This window comes from Toxorhynchites rutilus, chromosome 2 (genome assembly GCF_029784135.1).
Source record: "Toxorhynchites rutilus septentrionalis strain SRP chromosome 2, ASM2978413v1, whole genome shotgun sequence".
Classification (NCBI taxonomy): Eukaryota; Metazoa; Arthropoda; class Insecta; order Diptera; family Culicidae; genus Toxorhynchites; species Toxorhynchites rutilus.
The window spans coordinates 187793549-187816009 of NC_073745.1; the positions used below are offsets into that span (position 1 = coordinate 187793549).

The 22461-nt window shown below is 40.4% G+C and overlaps 1 protein-coding gene across 5 annotated transcripts in view; it reads left to right on the forward strand.

Moving 5' to 3' along the window:
* Positions 1 to 222: 222 nt before the first annotated feature.
* The window catches only part of LOC129771119 (anion exchange protein 3), a 147989-nt gene continuing 125750 nt past the window's right edge, over positions 223 to 22461 (forward strand). For 3 of the 5 annotated variants that reach the window (XM_055774467.1, XM_055774473.1, XM_055774474.1), the window contains exon 1: positions 225 to 793. The gene's annotated coding sequence lies outside the window, so the exon portion shown is untranslated. Of the gene's footprint in view, positions 794 to 22461 lie in introns of all 5 variants that reach the window. The other 2 variants (XM_055774465.1, XM_055774471.1) reach the window with 2 other exon arrangements.

A 22461-nucleotide genomic window follows, 5' to 3' on the forward strand; every position in this document is an offset into this window, starting at 1 on the left:
CATATTGAAAACATGAGATCGTTGCGACATTTATAGTTTCACCAATACGCAAGTAGTTTTTGGATACACCGATGTTGCAAACGCACTTTCGTTTGATTGTGCATGTGCATCCTGTGCATTTTTCTCCCTCGCGTATTTACTTTTCTCTCGCCGCGGAGACTCTCATGTTTTTCGATCACAAAATTCCTTTTTTTTGTTGTTACTTCGGGTGATTGATGCTGAACGCACGTTTCTTGCGTTTAGTACTGCGCCACGGGTGGTGATCGATTGATTCCGCGGTTCGCGAATAAACCACGTTGCGCTTTCCAGCTGAGAGTTCAGTAGGATTCAGTTTATTTTCTAGTTCGCTCAAAACAAGCCGGGGTTTCCCGAATCGGATAGTCTTCTGATTTGCCGTGTGATCGAATAGTGTGAAGCAAAGGCTTCAACAGGCGCGCGGTAATATTACCGTTGATCGACCCAAGGAGATCTCGCGATCTCGTGAAGTGTAAGCATAGGTTGTGTAATTAAAAATAGTTTCATCGCTAAACATCGCCGGCATTTGATGCGGTTCGATTTTGGCCTTTGATTAACACTGTTATTCGGAAGGGGCCATTCGAGTGCAAAAATATCCCTTCTTCCCGGTGTGTGTTTGTGAACGCGTGCTTCGTGAGGTGGCAGAGGAAAACAAAGCACGTGAAAGTGTTGAAGAAGAAATCAAACTTGTTGTTAGTTCATAAAAAAGGCAGCAATACTTACGGCGAAAGAGCGACATCCATCAGCACGAAGTGAAATAACGAAGATGTAGCAAAAGGTAAGAGTGAAGTAAATCTTCCATTGATACTGCGCATGTAATGTAAACAGAAAACGTGATCAGTAAAGAAACGGTGGAAAAGTGCAACTGTGTGCGCATGAACGAAAGTCCGAGCCATGAACTCTGGAGTCACGTGAGATTTAGCTGCGTTTGTTGTGTTTTGCTTTTTGCCGTTTATGTTGTGTGGTGCTATCCTTAGCATGATTATAGCGACAGAACCAACCAACATCGTTTTGTTGTAATATGATCGTTGTCATGGGATCACTTTTACGAATCAGTGCACTGATGGTGAATGGAGGCAATGGAAAATTTTATCAATGAAAAACTGGACTATTTTCAAGCTGAAAAGTTCTTCGTGATCGTTCTAGTATAGCCGTGTTTTGTACTGTGATTTTTACTTCTTCAAGTTTACTCGACTCTAAGGATTTAAAGATTGACTAGTAGACATAAAGACAAGTTTTGTCATACGTAATCAATAAATTTCATAAATTTGAATATGGTAGATTAAAAATAATATTGAAATTGGTTGGAGAAAAATCTTTCTGGAGAATGGTTTAATGGTTTTTAATGGTGATGAAACGGATAGTACAGGGTCTTTCAGATTGAACGCTCACGCAACAAATTTTATTAATTTCTACAAAAGTGAACCGATTTTTATTTAAAAAAACGGAAATAAAGCTTATTTTAGGACAATTTCGATGTGACCACTCCTTTTTCCGATAACGCTTTTTAAACGGTGAACAAAATTCTTCATGCACAACTCTAACATTACGACTTCGATGCTGTTGAAAATTCGGGTTATTTCTTCTTTGAGTTCCTTCAAATTTGGTGGTTTATTAACATTGCAACGGTCCTTCACGTACCCCCATAGGAAGTAACCGACGACGAGAAATGTTGAAATTCTTACCAATGCTTGACCCAGTCGTTTAAGCATCCCTGGTAGACCGACGAAGGGATAACCTTTAGTTCCCTCGTCGCATTCTCTTCGATCTCTTCGATCGACTGAAATCTCTTTCCACGAAGTGGCAACTACCACTTGGGGAACAAAAAAAAAGTCGCACGGGGCCATATCAGGTGAATACGGTGCTGAATTGATGGTATTTACTTGATGTTTGGTAAAATAATTCAGTACAATTCGGGCTCGGTGCGATGGGGCGTTATCATCATGCAAAATCCAAGAATTTTCGGCCCACATTTCCGGTCGTTGGCGACGTACAGGCAGACACCAATGATCGGATGCATAAAACCTGACCTGAGATGTGCGTCTTAAGATAAACAGGTTCCCGCATGCACGGTACGCTTAAATGAAAAATTCCCGGTACTTTCTGGTCATAGTGTATATATCGCTTTCTTTTTTTGAATTGTTTTCAATCGATTAATGTAAACAACTTTGCGATCTGTCAGGAATTGGCTGTGCACGATGGTCCTCCGGTGATACGGGGTTTGGTGCAGGGCCTGCAAGCCTCCCGTAAAAACTAAACACACAAATTTTACAACAAAAATCGATGCAGGACAATCCGACTAGATTCATGCAAAGAATACGGACTAGAGATTGGAAACTCGGAACATAGAGGTGCAAGACTTTCAACATTCTTGCGAGTACCCGAAAAATTTTCAGAAATATTGAGAGACCCCAGTTTCAATATCGTAGCGCTGCAGGAGGTGTGCTGGAAAGGTTCGATGACGTGATAGTTTCAAGGTTATTATGCCATCTATCAGAGCTGCGGCAACACACGCGAGCCTGGTACAGCTTTTATTGTGATGGGGGAGATGCAGAAACGGGTGATTGGCTGGCGGCTGATCAATGAAAGAATGTGCAGACTAAGGATGCGAGGCCACTTCTTCAACATCAGCATTATCAACGCCTACAGCCCCCATCTAGCAAGCACCGATGACGATAAAGAAGAATTCTACGCGCGGCTAAAGCGTGAATGCATACATCCAAATCGTCATTGGTGATTTGAACGCGTAGGTCGGCCAAAAGTAAGAGTTCAGGAATGAAAACGGCCTAAGACTTATCGACTTCGCTGTCTCCAAGAACATAGCCATACGTAGCACCTTTTTCTAGCACAGCCTCCAATACCGTTACACCTGGAGATCACCTCAGCAAACAGAAACACAAATTGCCCACGTTTCGATTAACGGTCGGCACTTCTCGGATATCATCGACGTCAGAACCTATCGTGGCCCTAACATCAATTCAGACCTTTCCGGGCTGATTGGGCTTGGGATCAATGGGTCAAAGTCTAAATACATGCTAGCAGGATGAACTGATCGCAACAGAATTCTTCTTGGTAGTAGTCTTGAGATCGATGGCGGCGAACTCGAGGTGGTAGAGGAATTTGTCCACCTTGGCACGTTGATAACAACTGACAACAGCAACAACAGCAACAACAGCCGTGAAACTTCGAAGAGGCATAGTCATTGGAAGTCGCGCCTATTATAGGCTCCGTAAATCCCTTCGACCCCGTACGAAGTGTACCATGTACAAATCCATAATTCGACCGGTTGTTCATGGATAATGCCCGAAGAAGGCTCACAAGCATTTGGTGTTTTCGAACGCCGAATGCTCAGAACAATATACGGTGGTGTACAGGAAAACAGAGTATGGTGAAGAAGAATAAACCTCGAACTGGTACAACTCTACGGAGAACCCAGCATCCAGAAAATCGTCAAGGCTGGACGAGTGCGATGGACAGGGCGTGTTGCAAGATTGCCGGACAGCAGTCCTGCAAAGATGGCGTTCGCGTCGAATCCGATAAGAACAAGAAGAGAAGGAACACAGCTAGCGAGGAAATTGGACCAGCTAAAGCAGGACTTAAAAAGAATCGGGGCAGCCGGGAGTTTGAGAACTGCAGCTATGAACCGAGTTCATTGACGGAACAATGTTGTGAATCAGATCCAATCTCTTCAAGGGGTGTAGCATCATGGTAAATTAATTAATAAGAATAGAGGCGAATGAACTGCAAAGTTTAAAGCCTCTTAAAAACAAAGAAGATAAGATTAATAAGAATTGGTCGAGTTAAAAGCGTTCGAATTTTTTCTTTATTGCTTACTTATTTAGTCTTAAGATTCCCCTTTCACACTCTACACTTCCTGTTAAACGTAGTGCTACGTTAAAAGAAAATTTCTTCTCTTTAAATTTATTTCATACTGAGTTTGGAGTGAGAGTAGTTTATAATACAGTGAAAGACATACGTTTAGCCGCACTTGAAAAAAAAACTTGTAACACTTACAAAACAACTAGGAATGTTCTTTTTATCGAGATACTTATTTGCTGTAGTGTTAGTATATTTAAATCACTTTTGTTGAAAGGACTTGCGTCACAATCACACACCCACAAGGCGGCAACGGTGGATATAAACATTCAAACGTCGTTTTTCCCGAGACATAGCCGCAGGGCATAAAAATCGTGTTTTCGCATAATCACCAAGCCTTTATCTGTGTTTTTTGAAAAAATACGTGGGAATGATCAATTTGAAAGATAAATATTAGATGTGCAACGTAAGAAGTTGGTCAGATTATTGATTTACGTAGAATTTAAAGGAATGGCGAAAGGTATTCTATTGATGGAAGAGGGGCGGAAAATAATAGGGATATTCAGTGAACAATAGTTTTGTAATCGCTCGATCGTAACAAAAATTGGTCTATCTGAGAAAGTGGTACGGAATTTCTTTAAATAGTGCCAGAAATATGGGATATAACGACTAACAAATGGGAACACCGAAGTTACGTTGCGTCTTAAAGGTCGAATAAGACACGAAGCAACCAGGAAACGATGTCCTGCTCATACATTAAGACAGAATCGGTTGTTCCAGTAACGAAGAGGCATATTGCGCGCATCTTGAATGAGTCACTAAAGATCATGTGGAAGAAAACTCAAGGGAGGCCGAAACTGACCGCCACCCATAAGCAGAACCATCTCATTTTCGCCCGGCAATTCATGGAATGGAAACTAGAAATGTTGTATTCTCCGGCGAAAAAAGTTCAATTTGGATAGTCCGGACTATTACAGTTGCTATTGGTACAATTTAAGTCAACGGCATGTCGTGAGATCGAAGCGAAACTTTGGGGGCGGAAGTATGACAGTGTGGGGAGCCGTTTCCTATCACAGCAAGCTTCTCATTTGTTTTATTTTCACCCGAATGAACTCCGAAAAGTATCTTCAATTACTGGAGGACGTTTTGTTTGGCCATATTGAGAATAACGTTACCGAGCATGTCGTTTTTTCAGCAGGATTATGCATAGATCCACGTTTCCAAGCAATCGAAGGCATGGTTTGCCAAGAAGGACATTCCGCTTCTTGAATGACCTGCTGGCAGTCGATTGCAATCCCATAGAGAACCTATGGAGAATCATGGCCGAGATGGTCTATGCAAACGGATGACACTTTGACAACATTTCCAGTCTCAAGGCAGTAATTCAGGAATGTTGGGCTATAATCAATATGGCAACACTGTAAAAACTGTATGACTCGATGCCAAATCGAGTTTTCAAAGTGATCCGAAATGGAGGTGGACATAGTAAATATTAGCTACTGATTGGACTCGAAATTTGCCGCACAAATATTCCTTTATTGAAATTTTAGGATGCGGCTAAACGAATGTCCACCCTGATTCCACATATTTGAATTACTTAGAAAACAAAAAGTGAATTTATACTTTTTTTAGAATGAATCCGATGAAAATAAACAATAATCGTCTTTATGATCAATACTGTACAAAGAATTGACTTATTTTTAAAAATATTGAGGAAAAATAGGGTGCGGCTAAACGAATGTCTACCACTGTATAAAATTCATAAAATCTAAACTGTTCTGGTACTTTATATCGGAATGTCACATGCGTTAGAAACAAACTCTTGCAGATTTTATCTCAAATAATCTAAATACTTTGCTTGAATCGCAACAAATGTTGAATCGCTTCTCCTCAAGTTTTTGTATGAATCTCTACATCAATTCAACAATGATATACAAAGAGATCTATCGTTATTGAATTAATAAATGATCTGAGCAATTTGAGGGATTGAACTGTGATCATATTTACGTCTACAGCACAATTATCGTGCGCCTAAAACGACACACCAATTCGAAACTACATGAAACAGTTCTCGGGCAACTATCCGTGAACGCCACTGAACCGTAACATGGTCAAACAGTAATATTAACTCCCACTACTACGAATATACCACATTCATTTACGCTAACATTCTGGATGCGCAGAATATTCTTCACTTATTCTCTAACTTAACCACCGAATGTTCTTGCTCGCGAAATGATCGCAGCTGCAAGCATGACATTAATGAAAATTTACGATATCGAGAAGTGGAGGAAAAAACTAGTTTGGCGACTTTTTTTCCGCATCTTTTTTTTGTTGCCGCTATCAAAACTTATTCATTCAAGTGGGACTGAATGTCGGATGCACGCGCTCACCACAACTGCACGAGGTGTCTCAAATTACGATAAACGCGCCGTTCAATGAATTGGGTGGCAATGGTTTAACCGCAGTATCATTAGATTGATTTAAATTGTGTGGATGGTGTGGATGTCGTAATATTTTCGCGGTTGGTTGTAAGAAGACTGTGCTCTGATCTAATGTGCTCCGTAGTTTTGAAACAACCTCTCTTCTCGCGAATCATAATATCGAAAATGAAGCCTTTTTCAAAAACATTGCATTTTGATAATAGTTTGTACCATGATTGCTACAATTGCGTTGTTGTAAACGACGAACGGAATCGACTGCATCAAAATTGTGCGTGATTGGGTGTTTATTGTCGGGACCATAAACACAATTCACAATTTTTTCCGCCTGATTGACATTTTCCCCCTCATCAGAGAATAACTTTAGAATGTACCGAAATTTACTCTCCCTAATAATGTATCAGATGTAACTGACAAGCTAATGGACCAAACATTAACCAACAAATGAATGTTTAGTCACTCCCCAACGAGCACTACAGCCGTTCAACCTTATGTATGTAACAACAAGGCTTCAATATTGGCGATATTTGACACGCCACAGACGGAAATGTGATGAATGTTATTCATCTAATAATTTCGTTCTCTTCGCCTCACTGTTTTCGTTTTCCAGATGGAACAACTGATGGTGGAGTTTTCGAAGAAACCTCAGAGAAATCCTTCCATAGATTCACATCAAAATGAAGCCACCACACTGCAATGTGCTAGTAGGGTAATTTCGTTCAATTCATCGCTATACAGTTATCGCTCGAAAATGATAATAAAAATAGAGTACTTATTTAAGCATTTTTGCCTCCACAGTCAATCATCTCTTGGAGAACCTCTCGAAACTGGTTCTAAAGCCGATCATTATGTCAGCCTATCGGTGCTGTATAGGGGAAGACGGGGTGAGACCGCCCCCTCAGAAAACCAATTTTCAGTTAAACGTCCTTCAGGATTTCCCCTATTTGTTGTACTACATATCATTGAGTATATAATAATCTACTACCAAAAAATGCGTAACTGTTGATTACATAACTTTTTTGGCGTTTTTTCATTAATTTTTGAAATGATAAAAAACACTTTTTATTTTGCTGGCGGGGTAAGAAGGACCACCCGCGGGGTAGACGGAGCGATACTATTTTCAAACAGTTCAGTCTAGTAAAATTAACAGGAACCGTGTTATCTAAGGTGCTAAATATTTAGGGCTGTTCATAAACTACACACAAACTTCTGAATAGGCCATCCATATTCCACGTGCAGTGTTTTGAAAATATTCGTGAAAAAATTACGAATATTACATATACAAATTATCGGAATCTATAAGGACGATTATTTGACGACTTCCTTATGTACTTTCTGGACATTTGAGTGTAAAGAGACGAGCAAAAGATGGTATTTTATTTATTTATTATTATTATTATTATTATTATCATTTATTTTCACAAACTTAAGACTTTTGTCTTTTATGTGCAAGATACAATATGGTAACTAATGAAGTGTGGCATCCTCAAAGACATCTCTAATTGACAAAAAAACATTGTTCATTTACAAAAATGCTCTAAACAGCCTCTTTTAAAACTCTTGATTGAAGTCATTGTTTGTAGCTCATGCGGTAAAGCATTCCAATAACTAATATCTCTTACAAAAATCGAATCCGAGTAATGTGACGTTCTACATCGTTGAATAGGAATTTTTTTCCCTCTTTGCGATCTCAGGGGAACAAGTTTGTTGTATAAGTAAATCGGCTGTTGTGTTTTTATTAGTCGATAAATGAACAGTCCTCATTTTGGAAAAAAATTCAAACGAGCAGCCTGGTAAAGTATGTTGTAAATGAGTCACGTTTGAATACCGGTTGAGATTATAAACATACCTAATACAGCAGTTCAGTGCAACTTTCAAACGACCACGGGCATGTGCAGAAGCTTGGGAGAGTATGAAATCGCAGGATAGAAAATGAGGGTGAATCAAACTTTTAAATAATAAGAGCTTAGTTGATGAATTCAAAAACATGGCTTTCAAACCTAGTGATCTTAGGCATCCATAAAAAAAAGAACATAATCATGAAAAACCCTCTAATATCTTCCAGCAAAAATCGAATTGATGTGATAACTTATAACAAAACATGTTATGTTATGAAAATCATTCAATATCACAACGTGTGACGCTTTTACCCCGTCGAAAATGGCCCGTCTTCCCCCCAGAGCACATTTTGCATTAATTTGCACTTTACACGCATTTTATATTACACTAGCTGACCCGGCAAACTTCGTCCCGCCCACAATAGCTTTTCTGATTTATATAATTTCGAGCACTCACGTTCCCCGAAAGTTATTTCTTTGTGCGCGATCTATATTCGCAGTATACAATTTCTTTTTTGATACATACACCTTACGCAGATTGAGACAGATCAATCCTAATAGTGACTGTTCAAATCCGTTGCTCCCTTCTTGAGTTAAATCATGAGGAACGGAGACCAAATCATTTTTATTTATTTAGATATACAAAACTTGCCAAAAACTGACTTTATAATTTTTCAACATTTCGAATATTTCCTCTATTAAAATATGGCGAATTTCTTGCTTGGTGGACTCCATCTTTGACGCGCTATATCTTGAGACTGAAACGGACAATCACAACACTGTCAAAAAGACACTTGTAGCACAGATTGTCGTCTTTAAATAGCCGTATAGTATGACCTGATGCGATAAGTACAACACAAGATATGTTTAAGTGTTGCCATATATTGACAATATACGACATTTATTTTTCCCCAACCCAATAAAATGTTTCTCCGTTACATGGAATCAATGTTTGATGCAGAAAATATGATAGAATAAAGACTGCCCTAAATCGGATAATTGCTTCTTCGAGTTTTGCTCTTATCTACACATTCGGCGATCCATTTTTATTTGTATAGATGGAACAAGCTATAGGAGTTAGTTTTATCACATTAAAGTCAATTTCCACTTTCGAAACTTGTCACTATGAAATTGTAGAACATTTGGGAATTGAATTTTCGCAAATTTTCCCATTTCCTTCTGAGTTTTTCCGAATTTTCAATTGTCATGTTTGGTTGGAATATGTTTGATTGAAATATGTGTTTTAATTTTTTGAAAACCCCCCCCCTCTATTCCAGAGGAGGAAGGGGTGTCATACCATCATAGAAAGATTTCTCGTACCCGAAAACCCTCACATCCCAAATTTGGTTCCGTTTTCGTGATTGATTCTCGAGTAATGCAACCCCGCTTAGGGAGGATGGAGGAGTGTCCAACCATCATAGAAACGTGTATTGCCCCCTACAACCTCTATATACCGAAATCGGTTCCATTTGCTTAATTAGTTCTTGAGTTATGCAGAAACTTATACTTCATCTGTATGGTAGCCCTCCTTCCCTCTTAGAGACAGGGGAGAAGTGTTGAATCACAATAGAAACCTCCACATGCCAAATTTGGCTCGGCATGACAGCCCCTTCTCCGAGAAGGGGAGGAGTGTCTGCTCACCATAATAACGTTTCTTACCCCCTAAAATCTTCTTTGCCAAATTTGGTTCCATTTGCTTGATTAGTTTTCGAGTTATGCAGAAATTTCTGTTTCATTTGTGTGACAAACAACCTCCCCCCCCTAGAGAAGGGAGAGGCGTGTCTAACCACCATAGAAACATTTATTGCAACCTCTACATGCCAAATTTGGTTTCGTTTACTTGATTAATTCTCGAATAATGCAGTTATGCAGTTATGCAGAAATTTTTGTTTCATTTGTATAGCAGAAGAGGGGAGAGGGGTCTCGCACTATCATAATAACCTTCCCTGACCCCAAAAACACCTACATACCATTTTTTATATCGATTGGTTCAGTAATTTTCGAGTCCATAAGAATCAGACAGACAAAAAGACAGACAGACAACATTCCATTTTTATATATTGGGTAGGGGAAAAAGAAATGCCGTATATTGTCAATATATGGCAACACTTAAACATATCTTGTGTTGTATTTATCGCATCGGGTCATACTGTACGACTACTTAAAGATGGAGTCCACCAAGGAAGAAATTCGCCATATTTTACGTTTTTACTACCTGCGAGGTAAAACTGCAACGAAGGCGGCCGAAAAAATTCGTGTAGTTTATGGACCCGATACTGTAACGATTCGCACAGCACAGCGTTGGTTTGATCGATTTCGTTCTGGTGTAGTGGCTGTCGAAGATACACCCCGTACTGGTAGGCCAATCGTCGTGGAAACCGATAAAATTGTTGAAATCATCCAAGTAGACCGACATGTGAGCACTCGATTGACCAGGAACTGGGTATAGACCATAAAACCGTTTGGAACCATCTGATTGGATTTCAAAAAAAGCTGGATGTATGGGTGCCACACGAGTTGACCTTTTTACCCTTTTCATGCATAAACGGAACAATCTACTGAAGGACTGGGATACTGACAACTGACGTAATATACAGTTTTTGCTGGAGAAATACTTAATTTTGTTACCTTGAAAATTAGGTCTTTTACAACTGCAATGGACGAACATTTTATTTTGTTTACAATTTTGCGGTCTTACCCCGTCTTCCCCTACACCTACCTCATATGTTTTGAACTCATTCTCGCTCACACCACGTCCAAGTTCCAAGTTCCAAGTCGCGTGTCGAGTCCGTTTGACTGCGCCCTGTTGCATGTGCGAAAAAAAACTGGTGATGTTGGTCAAAAACGTGTCTCGTTCTGTTCGATGTTTAGTCGTGACGCGGAGCAGCACGTTTTGACACGTATATCCGTTGGATTCTGTTATGCCTCTGTCTCTCGCCAGGTGCTCACCAGGTTTCTGTAATTTGCCGATTCGAACGGGAAAAAAAACGGGTTTCTCTCATTCACCTTTTTCCGATGTTAAGCTTATCCATCGGGTGGAAGTGGAGTAGCAAGGAGAACGGAGTGCCGCGAATCATAAATAGATTCGACTATCGATAACCCCGGTCGGGAAGAGTGAAGCATAAAACAAACGAAACGAGAAAACGAATCTGATTGATTGGATGTATGTGGCTCAACATATGACTAACAACGTATACACAAGCAGCTATTCGCAATGCATTGCAGTTTAGGTGATTTGCGATGATGATAGTGCAGAAACAAACTGATGAACTCGTATTATACTTTTAGAGCGCGCAACCATAGGATATATAAGCTGCTTGGTGGTGTTATTGACCTGCTCGCGTGAGTGAGATCGAGAATTCCAAGCTCTAATGACCGACCTAGGTTTCTGGGAAATTTTGAACGAGAGAAATAAGATACTGCAACATTAGTATTACCTTTTGTTATGACGACTAGGGTCCGCTGAATTTGCATATTTCATCAGAAAATATCGTGGGTCTGAAGTCCTACATTCAATTTCGAGACTTGCTTAAACTGTCATTTTTGTTTGCGACATTAAACACGTATGACGTAGTATACCATTAATGCTTGGTCGGTATTTGCTGATACGGTTCAAACTTACTGCACTAAATGGTCGTGAAATGAAACGCTAGCCTGAAACGTTTGTTTGGATTGAATCGACAAGGTGAGTAACATTCACAAGAAATTTAAGCTTTGAGATCATTTTTACAGTAAACATTTATGCCCCCGAGCGGTATTCAGTGTGTTTTTGTTCAATTTCGCTAGACTTAGTACACCAAGGCTTGCAAGTGCGTCCTATGCTTATAAATAGATTTGTGGGTCATTTCCAAATCTAATATTAAAGGACAAACAGCAGAAGTGGGCTGTCATGAATGCTGATGTGAACTGATTGAATCATTTTGCTGTATTAAAGGATGCTCTGTACCCTTCAAAGGTTTGATCAGGCCGATTTAACTCACAGATAATAGACGAATTTCATGCCAACTCGACTGGCCGTTGGCATGATACCTACAAAATTCATGTCAAAGGATGAAATGTAGGAAAGTGTTTAAAAAAAAAACAAAAATTTTTTGGAAAAAATTTCGCTGACAAAAAAGTTATTTTAAAAATTAAAATTCATTTTTCTCAAAAACGTATTTTTTTTAAATCCCCAAAAATATCAGGCTGTCAAAAATGTCCTGCGGTATTTCCGCGAGGTTTCGTTGTAAGCGCGTAGTTCTAGTTGTATTCATTGTATCGAGTCATACTATAGCTTGTTGGAAAGGTATAGTCCTTGACAGTGCTTTGTTTGGTTAAGTCGTTCGTGAATTATAGTGTCGCAAATATGGAGCCAAATAAAGAGAAAATCCGACATATTTTACAGTACTACTATGACAAAGGCAAAAATGCATCTCAAGCTGCCAATAAAATTTGTGCAGTTTATGGACCCGATACAGTTTCCATTCCCACCGCACAACTATGGTTTCAACGTTTTCGTTCTGGTGTAGAGGTCGTCGAAGATGCGCCACGCTCCGGAAGGCCTGTCGTCGAAAATTGCGACAAAATCGCTGAATTAGCCGAGAAAGACCGGAATAGTAGCAGCCGTAGCATCGGCCAAGAGCTGGGGATAAGTCATCAAACCGTTGTTAACCATTTGAAGAAGCTTGGATTCACAAAGAAGCTCGATGTATGGGTGCCACACACGTTGACGCAAAATGCTGAATCGCAACAAAATCGACCCGTTTCTGAAGCGGATGGTGACTGGCGATGAAAAGTGGGTCACTTACGACAACGTGAAGCGCAAACGGTCGTGGTCGAAGCCCGCTGAAGCGGCTCAGACGGTAGCCAAGCCCTCATTAACGGCCAGGAAGGTTCTGCTGTGTGTTTGGTGGGATTGTCAAGGAATAATCTATTATGAGCTGCTTCCCTATGGCCAAACGCTCAATTCGGACCTGTACTGCCAACAACTGGACCGCTTGAAGGTAGCACTCATGAAGAAGAGGCCATCTTTGATAAACAGAGGCCGCATTGTCTTCCTTCAGAACAACGCCAGGCCACACACTTCTTTGGTGACGCACCAGAAGCTCCGGGAGCTCGGATGGGAGGTTCTTTTGTATCCGCCGTATAGTCCGGACTTTGCACCAAGTGACTACCACCTGTTTTTGTCCATGGCGAACGAGCTAGGTAGTCAGAAGTTAGCCACAAAAGAGGCCTGTGAAAATTGGCTTTCCGAGTTTGCCAATAAGGAAGCGAGCTTCTATAACAGGGGTATTATGAAGTTGGCATCTCGTTGGGAACTTTTCAGGCAACAATGAACGGTGTGCGGTGCACTGTGCGGATCTCAGGTGAGCTGTCGGAATCATTTGAGACTCACAGGGGACTTCGACAAGGCGATGGAATCTCCTGTCTGCTCTTCAACGTGGCGCTGGAAGGTGTTATGCGGAGAGCGGGCTTCAACATGCGGGCACGATTTTCAACAAGTCTAGTCAGTTTATCTGCTTCGCCGACGACGTGGACATAATCGGAAGAACACATGCGACGGTAGCCGACTTGTATACCCGACTGAAACACGAAGCAGGGCTGATTGGGCTTGGGATCAATGCGTCTAAGTCTAAATACATGCTAGCTGGAGGGACTGATCGCAACAGAGTTCTTCTTGGTAGTAGTGTTGTGATCGACGGCGACGAGCTCGAGGTGGTAGAGGAATTTGTCTACCTTGGCTCGTTGATAACAACTGACAACAACAACAGCCGTAAAATTCGAAGACGCATTGTCAATGGAAGTCGTGCCTACTATGGGCTCCGCAAATCCTTGAGGTCCAACAAACTTCGACCCCGTACGAAGTGTACCATGTACAAATCCCTAATTCGACCGGTTGTTCTCTATGGGCACGAAGCATGGACGATGCTTGAAGAGGACTCACAAGCGCTTGGAGTTTTCGAACGCCGAGTGCTCAGAACAATATACGGTGGTGTACAGGAAAGCGGAGTATGGAGAAGGAGAATGAACCACGAACTGGCGCAACTCTACGGCGAACCCAGCATTCAGAAAGTCGCCAAGGCTGGACGAGTGCGATGGGCAGGGCATGTTGCAAGATTGCCGGACAGTAGCCCTGCAAAGATGGTGTTCGCATCGAATCCGGTAGGAACAAGAAGGAGAGGAGCCCAGCAAGCGAGGTGGTTGGACCAGGTGGAGCAGGACTTGGCAAGAATCGGTGCAGCCGGGAGTTGGAGAACTGCAGCCATGGATCGGGACTATTGGCGAAAAATTGTGAAGAAGATCTAATCTCTCAATGGGATGTAGTATCATTATAAATAAAATAAATCTCGTTGGGAACAAGTCATCGAACAAAACGGCGCATATTTGACTTAAAACAGATGATTGTAACTAATTTTATGAACAAATGAAAATTCAAAAAAAATACCGCAGGATTTTTTTGACAGCCTAATATTACAGCCTTCAGTGAAGTATTTCACGCAAACACTGGGCAAATTGTAATGAATTGAATGAAAGAATGTACACGAACAGATTTTGTACAGCAGTAATGAACATTACCGACCTTTCGATAAACCAGATTGCAAAAAAAAGCTGGATTTACCTAAATCTACTGTTCACAGTGTGTTATAATTATGTTGTGACATTTGACTATAAAGAAACAAAGTAAAGCTAAAAGTATTGGACGCGTGGATCGTATCTTGAGCAGAAATATGAATATTGTTTTTTTATATTATAGAAGGTTACTATTTAATCGCCTGAACGAATGGTAAAGAAGATGCTGGTAGAGAAACCGAACTTCTCGACTCTCGACTTTGGCTCGGAAAATACGGAAAAGTTGTAGAAATCACGTTAAAAAAATTTTTCAAGCAATCAGCACTTGCGGCAGGAAAAGTCACCCTTTTATAGCCACGGACATAATTTTCAAGGAAATTTACCTTTCATCAAATTCCACGATGAAAATTCTTTGTTTGTAGGGTCAATATTGTACCAAAACTCTTTACTGCTTCCAATTGTCCTGAGTTACTCTCATCGAACGATATTGGACTCAAATGAAGAGGGCGGTTCCTGGAAAGAAGCAGGAGGTTAAAAATGCCAAACATTTTCAACGAATCTGGACAACATAACGTCACATAAGATTCTGTACAAACCCTATTGCTGGAGTGCAGCGCGAAGTTCGAGATTTTTATAAGAATTCGGAATGAGGACGTTTTGAACGTGCAAGTTTGTAGGATTTGTATCCCATACTTCTGAAATAAATAGTTACACTGGAAATATGAAGCTTCATGCTGTTTTATTACAATTTTTGGATGTCCAGAATATTGGGGATACAGACAGAAAATACAGATTAATAAAAAATTTTGGTTTTTCTAACACGATAAATGAATAAAAATTTGGAATCGTATAAGAGCAACAAAAATAACAACTATTGACGACAACTTGTACGCTCAGCGATCACGAGAGTACTCAACATTTGAACAATCATCATCGTTTTATTGATTTGTCGTATGCTGTTCGTTCGAATTTCAATTGATATTACTGCTATTAAATTGAGCTCAATTAAGCACTGACTGCTGCTACTGCCCCGCTTCCCGTTTGTTTGCTTTATTGCCGGTGTTGAAAAAATAGAATCATGTTGACACAGCACATGTTGAGCTGAATCAGAGCCACCACCACCATCATCATCAGGGTACTTTCAGTGATCGACACTTAATTAAGTGTTCGCATGGAACAATTTCCCATCAATTGTCTCCGTTCCGACGACGGGAGTCATGTGTCGACTTTACATCTCGCCTTCGATCGAATAGTTTGTGGTCGGATCCGGTTCGGACCAGTTCTGATCTATATCACTTACAAGCGATTATTTGTTTCATTCCTTGGATAACAAGAGAGAGATACGGTGGAGGCAATTGCGCACAACAATGCTACGCAACAGGGTTTAAGTGAGTTTGCGGTCCATTGGTTCATTATTGCATTAGGACAGTTCTGTGAAACTCGCTTACTTCAGTTCGAAATGAAATTTGCAGTATATCATCGATGCATAACTCATAACTTGTATGTCGCTTTCGCTATTTTCCTATTCATTTTCCCATTAAAGATAAGAATTTTTGGGTTAGAAGTGAACGCACAAGAATAATGTATTTATTTCAATAAAGCTCATCAGAGTTAAATACACAACCACACTAAATCAATAAAAACTTAATTCAGATAAATGAAATCCGTATGTATGTGTTCAATTCCTGAGGAACCTGAGGAACCTATACGTCAAGTGTTTAAGGCTTTCATTTGTTGTGTAAATCGCTCAATAGTATTTTGACGTAGGACTACGTCTAACCGGAAGATATAGGGGGTGAAATGAAAATCTAGGCACTGAACAAGTAGGAAAAAATGCAAGATTTGGAACGCTTATAACTCGGGCATTTCTCAATAGATCGCAAAGGTGTTTGCATCAATTGATAGGAAATATATCTACGCATCTATCATAACGAATAACATTTCATTTTTCTTGAGTAATAAAAAAGTAAATAATTGAATAATTGTGAAATATCAAGCATTGTCCAAATACACTATGTGCCCATTTTTTATTGGTTCATTTTGTGCTCCTCAAATCGTACCGACCAAAACGGGCAACCAGAGCAGCAGCGAAATACAATGAAGCACGATTGGAAAGGAAAAAGAAAAAAAAGAACGAAACATTGGTCGCAGTCTCACACATGCGTAATTCTCGAGTCAGCCAGTCAGCTTAAAAATCCCCGCTCCGATGCCGTAACGCTCTTTCTCATCCAAACCGTACACCACATCGTTTCGCATCACATCACATCAACAAACCAACACAAGCAGCCATGTCTGGACATGGTAAAGGAGCAAAGGAGGATCGCGACGATAAGAAAACCCGCATTCAGAACAGACCACAATCGGTTCCGTGGACACAACACAACAAGCAGTTGCAGGTAGTTGCAGGTAGCAGAAGAAAAAAGTTTGCTCTTTATACATGAAGCATGAAGGGCGTTCGAAATGGTTTTTTTCAAAACCACGAGTACTAAGTTTTCTAAATTGGAACCATTCCATAAAACACGGCGCTTATCAGGGCCATTAAACCTTTCAAAAAAGAGTTTACGAAATACAGTTCAATGCATTCTAAAATAATAATAAAACACAAATTGATTTTTTCATAATTTGTTTGCCAAGATATGATGAGTATGTGAATTTGTCAGTTGTTCTGAGCTTATTGATGGTTGTGGACTTTCGCAATCATTCAATTTTCACCAATTCTTAAATTGTTTCCAGATTTAAAGTGCACTTTACATTTACATATTTACATTTATTTCGACATTTAGCTAATTGGACGGACATGTAATGCAACATATTTAGTTGTACATTTTTGTAAACATAGAAATTGGGGTCCAAATTATGACCACACATTGGAAGTCGACACTGTACCACTGTCATCGCAAATGTTCAATTACAGGTTAAAATCGCCTCCAATGCGACACTGAGTGGTGCTTCGGCAAGTCGCATTAAGTGTAATTTACTGTACAACATGTCACAATCTGGATGGGAAGAAATTTTCCAACTGTGAAAGCTGTGGCGAGTGGCAAACGCAATCGATAAACAGGAAGGTTTAGCCGAACAAGATGGGGATATAACAAAATAATAAACTCTTTAGGTTAAAGATGATTTTATGGTCCTGAAAAGGACCCTTTTTAGGGTTTGCTTCCGGATCAGCAGTCGGAAAACGCTCTTTACTTGGAGCTGGTATACTTCGTCACCGCTTTGGTACCTTCGAAAACCGCATGCAAGTTCACCGGGCAGCAACAGACTGATTGCAATCTGAATTTCCCACGCCGTAATGGTTGACCGCTTATTGTAGTGGATCAGACGCGAGGCTTCCGCTACGATACGCTCAAAGATGTATTGACGAAGCTCATGACGCTCATCGCCTTCGATGAGAAACCGATGTCGGAATGAACCTGCTTCAGCACCTTATGATGTAGATAGCATATGATTCCTTCTCTTTCTTCCTGTCGGTTTCCGAGATACTCTACTGCGCCGTGCCGAACTTTTTGGCGGCTTTTCCACTATTCCACTAGTCTTCGGTGCCTTCGTATTTGTTAAGGCGCGTCCACATTATACCGAATGATGCCGATCGGCCTATACCTGGCGGCATATTCGGTTCGTTATGTAATGTGGGCGCCAAATCGGGTGCACGAAGCCGAAGCCCCACCGGATGTACGAAGCCGTCACGAACACACGAAGCACAATGTCGTCAACGCTAATTTACTTTGTTTTGTTTTGGTTCGACTCTCTCGAACCGGACCCACTTGTTTCGGGTTGGGTTCGGTTTGTTTCGAGTCGGTTTTCGGCACGTCGGCAAGCCCGGGCGGTACGTTCACATTTAGTCGGCTTTACCGAGCGGCCAAGGCCGCTCGACGTAATGTGGACGCGTCTTTAGAAACAACTGCATGTGAATTAGAGGTGTGCAAATCAGCTCATCATGATGAACAGCTCTGATCATATCAGCTCATCTAAATGAGCTGTTCTTTATGAACAGCTCTTCAGCTCAGTTGTCAGTGCCGACTTTCAATTTGGGTCCCAAACTCGATAGCCACGAAGCCAGTTTGAAAATGTTAAAATTCAAATGAAATTTTTCACACCATATTATTAATTACTTGAAACACGTATTCCAGACTATTATTTACAACAGACTCGGCGAGTACAACATTTCCGACATTTTTACTGAGGCTTTACATTAACAATAGAAAGTTTTCTTCAAAAAAAAAAATCTTATGAGATTTTTGCACCGCCTGCAAACAAAGTGTTTTTCATTGAAATAGAATACTCATTTGATACACAGAAGTTAATTTTCATTAATAATTTGAATTTTAAAAACGTGTTCATTCTGCCTGAGAGCCAATTATTATTTTTGGCGCCCCCTAAACTGGTAAACAAAGCTCAATGCCGTCAACGCGAATATAACAGTTGAAAAGACGAGGGACAAATGAAACTAAACTGATGTCTTAACACGAAGAGCGAGAGACGGTCAGTTCATTTGAATCTTACAGCTCACACACTCTCTTCAATTCTACAGCTCTTTTCTCTCCTTCATCATCATCAAAGTGAGCTGAAGAGCTGTTTGTTTTTTTTTTGCGAGCTGTTCCGCGTCAACTCACTTCAAAGAGTCGATTCTTCGGAACAGCTCATGAGCGGATGGCACATCTCTAATGTGAATCCAACGAGCGAACAAATCGTGATGAATATATTTTTTTGCTATCGCTGCCTTTTAACGCTCATTCGTTCGTCTCGTTGGACTCGCCCCTTTGGCTGAGTCTGCCGATTTATCTCTATCCTGTGAGTGTGTACCGCTAGAGTACAAAACGCGCGGACCCCGAAAAAATATCTCATTTTCTTTCAAACCGTAAACCAGTGTGGTTGTACGGCATCGTTTAACATCGCATCGCATTACCTCATAAAAAGAAAACAAGCAGCAACGTGGACGTGTGGACGTAACAAAGGAGGACAAGTTAAGGGAAAGGCAAAGTCTCACTCGAACCGTGCAGGTCTCCAGTTCCATGTTGGTCGCATTCACTGATTGGTCCACAAGGGTAACTAGGCCGAACGGATTGGTGCCGGAGCACCAGTATACCTAACAGCGAATATAGAGTTTCGACCGTCGGAGTGCTCGAGTTGGCTTGCAAAGCTGCTCACGACAGTCAGAAAACACGCATCAAGAACAGAGCAGCTCCGGTTCGGCGCTTATCAAGGCAACAACTAGTTTCAGCGAGTGGCAAACGGCAGCAGGTAGAAGAAAGAAACCAGCCACCGTAAAACACGGCGCTTTTCAGGGCCATTAAACCTTTCAAAGAAGAGTTATTAAAAGTTTTTCACAATACCAATGCATTTTAAAGTGACATAATATGACATATAATATAAACTGATTTTTTTGTTTATGCTTGTTCTTGAACTTATTGGTGGTTGAGGTCTTTTAAATTGATCATTCAGTTTTCACAAACCCATGTATGGTTTCCGAATTAAAAGTGGCTTCAAATTACAACACATTGTATGCAAGATGGCATTAACGAATTTTCTCGGTAGCAAGAACTGCTTTCTTTGGTTGATAACTGATGTTGAAAATTGACTGACGTTACATCTGCATTGCATAGAGAAATAACTAAGGAGAAACACGATGAGCTATGTATTTCCTGCTGCTCTGTTCTTATTTTAAAGGACTTTAATCCGAAGGTCATCCGTCCCTGTATTTACTGTTGGTTTTTCAGAACGCTTATAGCTCGTTTATTTCGCGACAGATCGTAGAGTTCGTCTCCAAGACCTCAGTTCTTTTTCATTTTTATTTACTTTGTTTGCGGAGACTACAAATCTTACAATTCATTCGTCTCCGAAACCACAGTTTAAGGTACGGTAGGTAATGTGCTCAATAGTGAAATATATGATAGTGAATGAGCTGATGACCACCTATGCATTCCCTATCACAGCCATCATTTTGATAGTACGATATGTGCATACGCCGAAAGATGCCCGGCGTTGAACATTTAATAAGTACAAAGCCTTCAGAAAAAAATCAAGAAGTTTGTAAAAAAAAAGCAAAAACACAACACCAAAGGTTCTTTTCAGTACCCCCAACATGTTCATAAAGAGTAAACAGTAAACTAATCCATTTTTCAGGTAGATAGGTAGCTATTCACGTAGGAGAAGAAAATAAAACAATATATTTAAAATATATATTTAGCAAAAGCTGTCCCGTTTGTATAGTCCTACGTCACTCCGGTTATGTCACCGACATTACCCACCCGTCTTTTGTGATTTACGTCTTACGCTGTAAAAACATTTCCACTGATGGTCAGATTCTAATATGCACTGCTTTCAACAGAAGCAAGTAGAATACCGAACACAATCATCCCAAAAAGTCATAATTTTAACAATAATTACTTTCCATTTTCCACTGTAAACAACTTTAAAACCGCACTATCAATCGCGTGACGATTCGCTGGGATTGTACATTAAACGTGTCACCGAGTGTACTAAACACAGTAGTTACGATAAGTAAAATAGTTGGTGCGCCTTTTGCAATTAAATCCGTTTATTGGGCAAAACGCTACAACCCTTGCCCCACCTCCAATATCATCCTAGTAAAGCTCAGATGAACGCCCTTACATCATCTTTTTTACTAATAGCAACGATTAGCTTCGGCTTACGTAATCGTAATGATACACCGAGTACTAAAAGATTGCACATGACTCAATGATCGATGAATGTACCGCTAATAATCGCATCGTTGACATTTAATTAGGCATGGAATTTGTCTAGCCGTGATTATTCTCTCGTAGGCGACCGACCAAATATGCAAGGCGATCTTGGAATACGTGGGAAACCTTCTGAAGTAGCGCGAATAGCGTACGTGTTTGTTGTTCTAAATCCTTGATCCTAAATCATTGCACTCCGACAGACAAGTTTATACTTTTTGTTGCATTTGCAACTATAAACTCTATATTCGATACAAAATACTGTCCAGTATTGTGAATACCATTTGAGTATACATGCACACTCACTCGTCCTTGATGTATATCTACAAGAGATGCATATCAGTGCTTGTTTACTTGATGTTCCTCACGTTGATATTATTATTTACAAACATTTCCTCAACACTCGTCGAAACTTCCGAGTCGTGTTATCAACTTTTCTCTCAGCCCTTTGCTCTGCCAACACTAGTTGTAAAACTTATTGACTTATTGGTGCTCACTTGTCGGATTTCACAGCTCGCGTGACTTCTCCGCACGGTATGCGCTTTCCGCCACATTAACCGTGTATCGTACTTTTTTTCTCCTTTGTTTGCGCCCTGTCATGGCCCGATTTGCCGGCTGACCACGTGACTGACCATGTGTACCATAACTATACCATTAGTCCGACTGTACTTAACTTGTGTCAGCCGAATGCAAACTAAATAGCGTAGTGGGCGGCTGAAAGATGCCGACTGGGTTTGCTTCCATTGGGAGATCAGTTGAACATTGTGATTACATTTTCTTTTACATTCGTAGCAGAACTGCTAAAACTTCTGTTCTTAGATGGAGCAGATGAACGCCTCACTTTTATTTTATTGGTGCTGTTACGTGTAATCTGTTTTTATTCCCGTTCGATTTATAGCTGTAGATAGTCGAAGATTGTATCTCAATATGTGTCAAGCAGGATTTAATTAAAATTAATACACCAATAGAAGCTTCTCGTGCTGATACCGGTAATCAAGAGCAATTCAATTTGATTTATCAAACACGTGTTTCACACTTGTTATGACAGTTTTTTTTCGACAGCTTCATGTAATCGCGTGACTTTTTGGCAATACACAT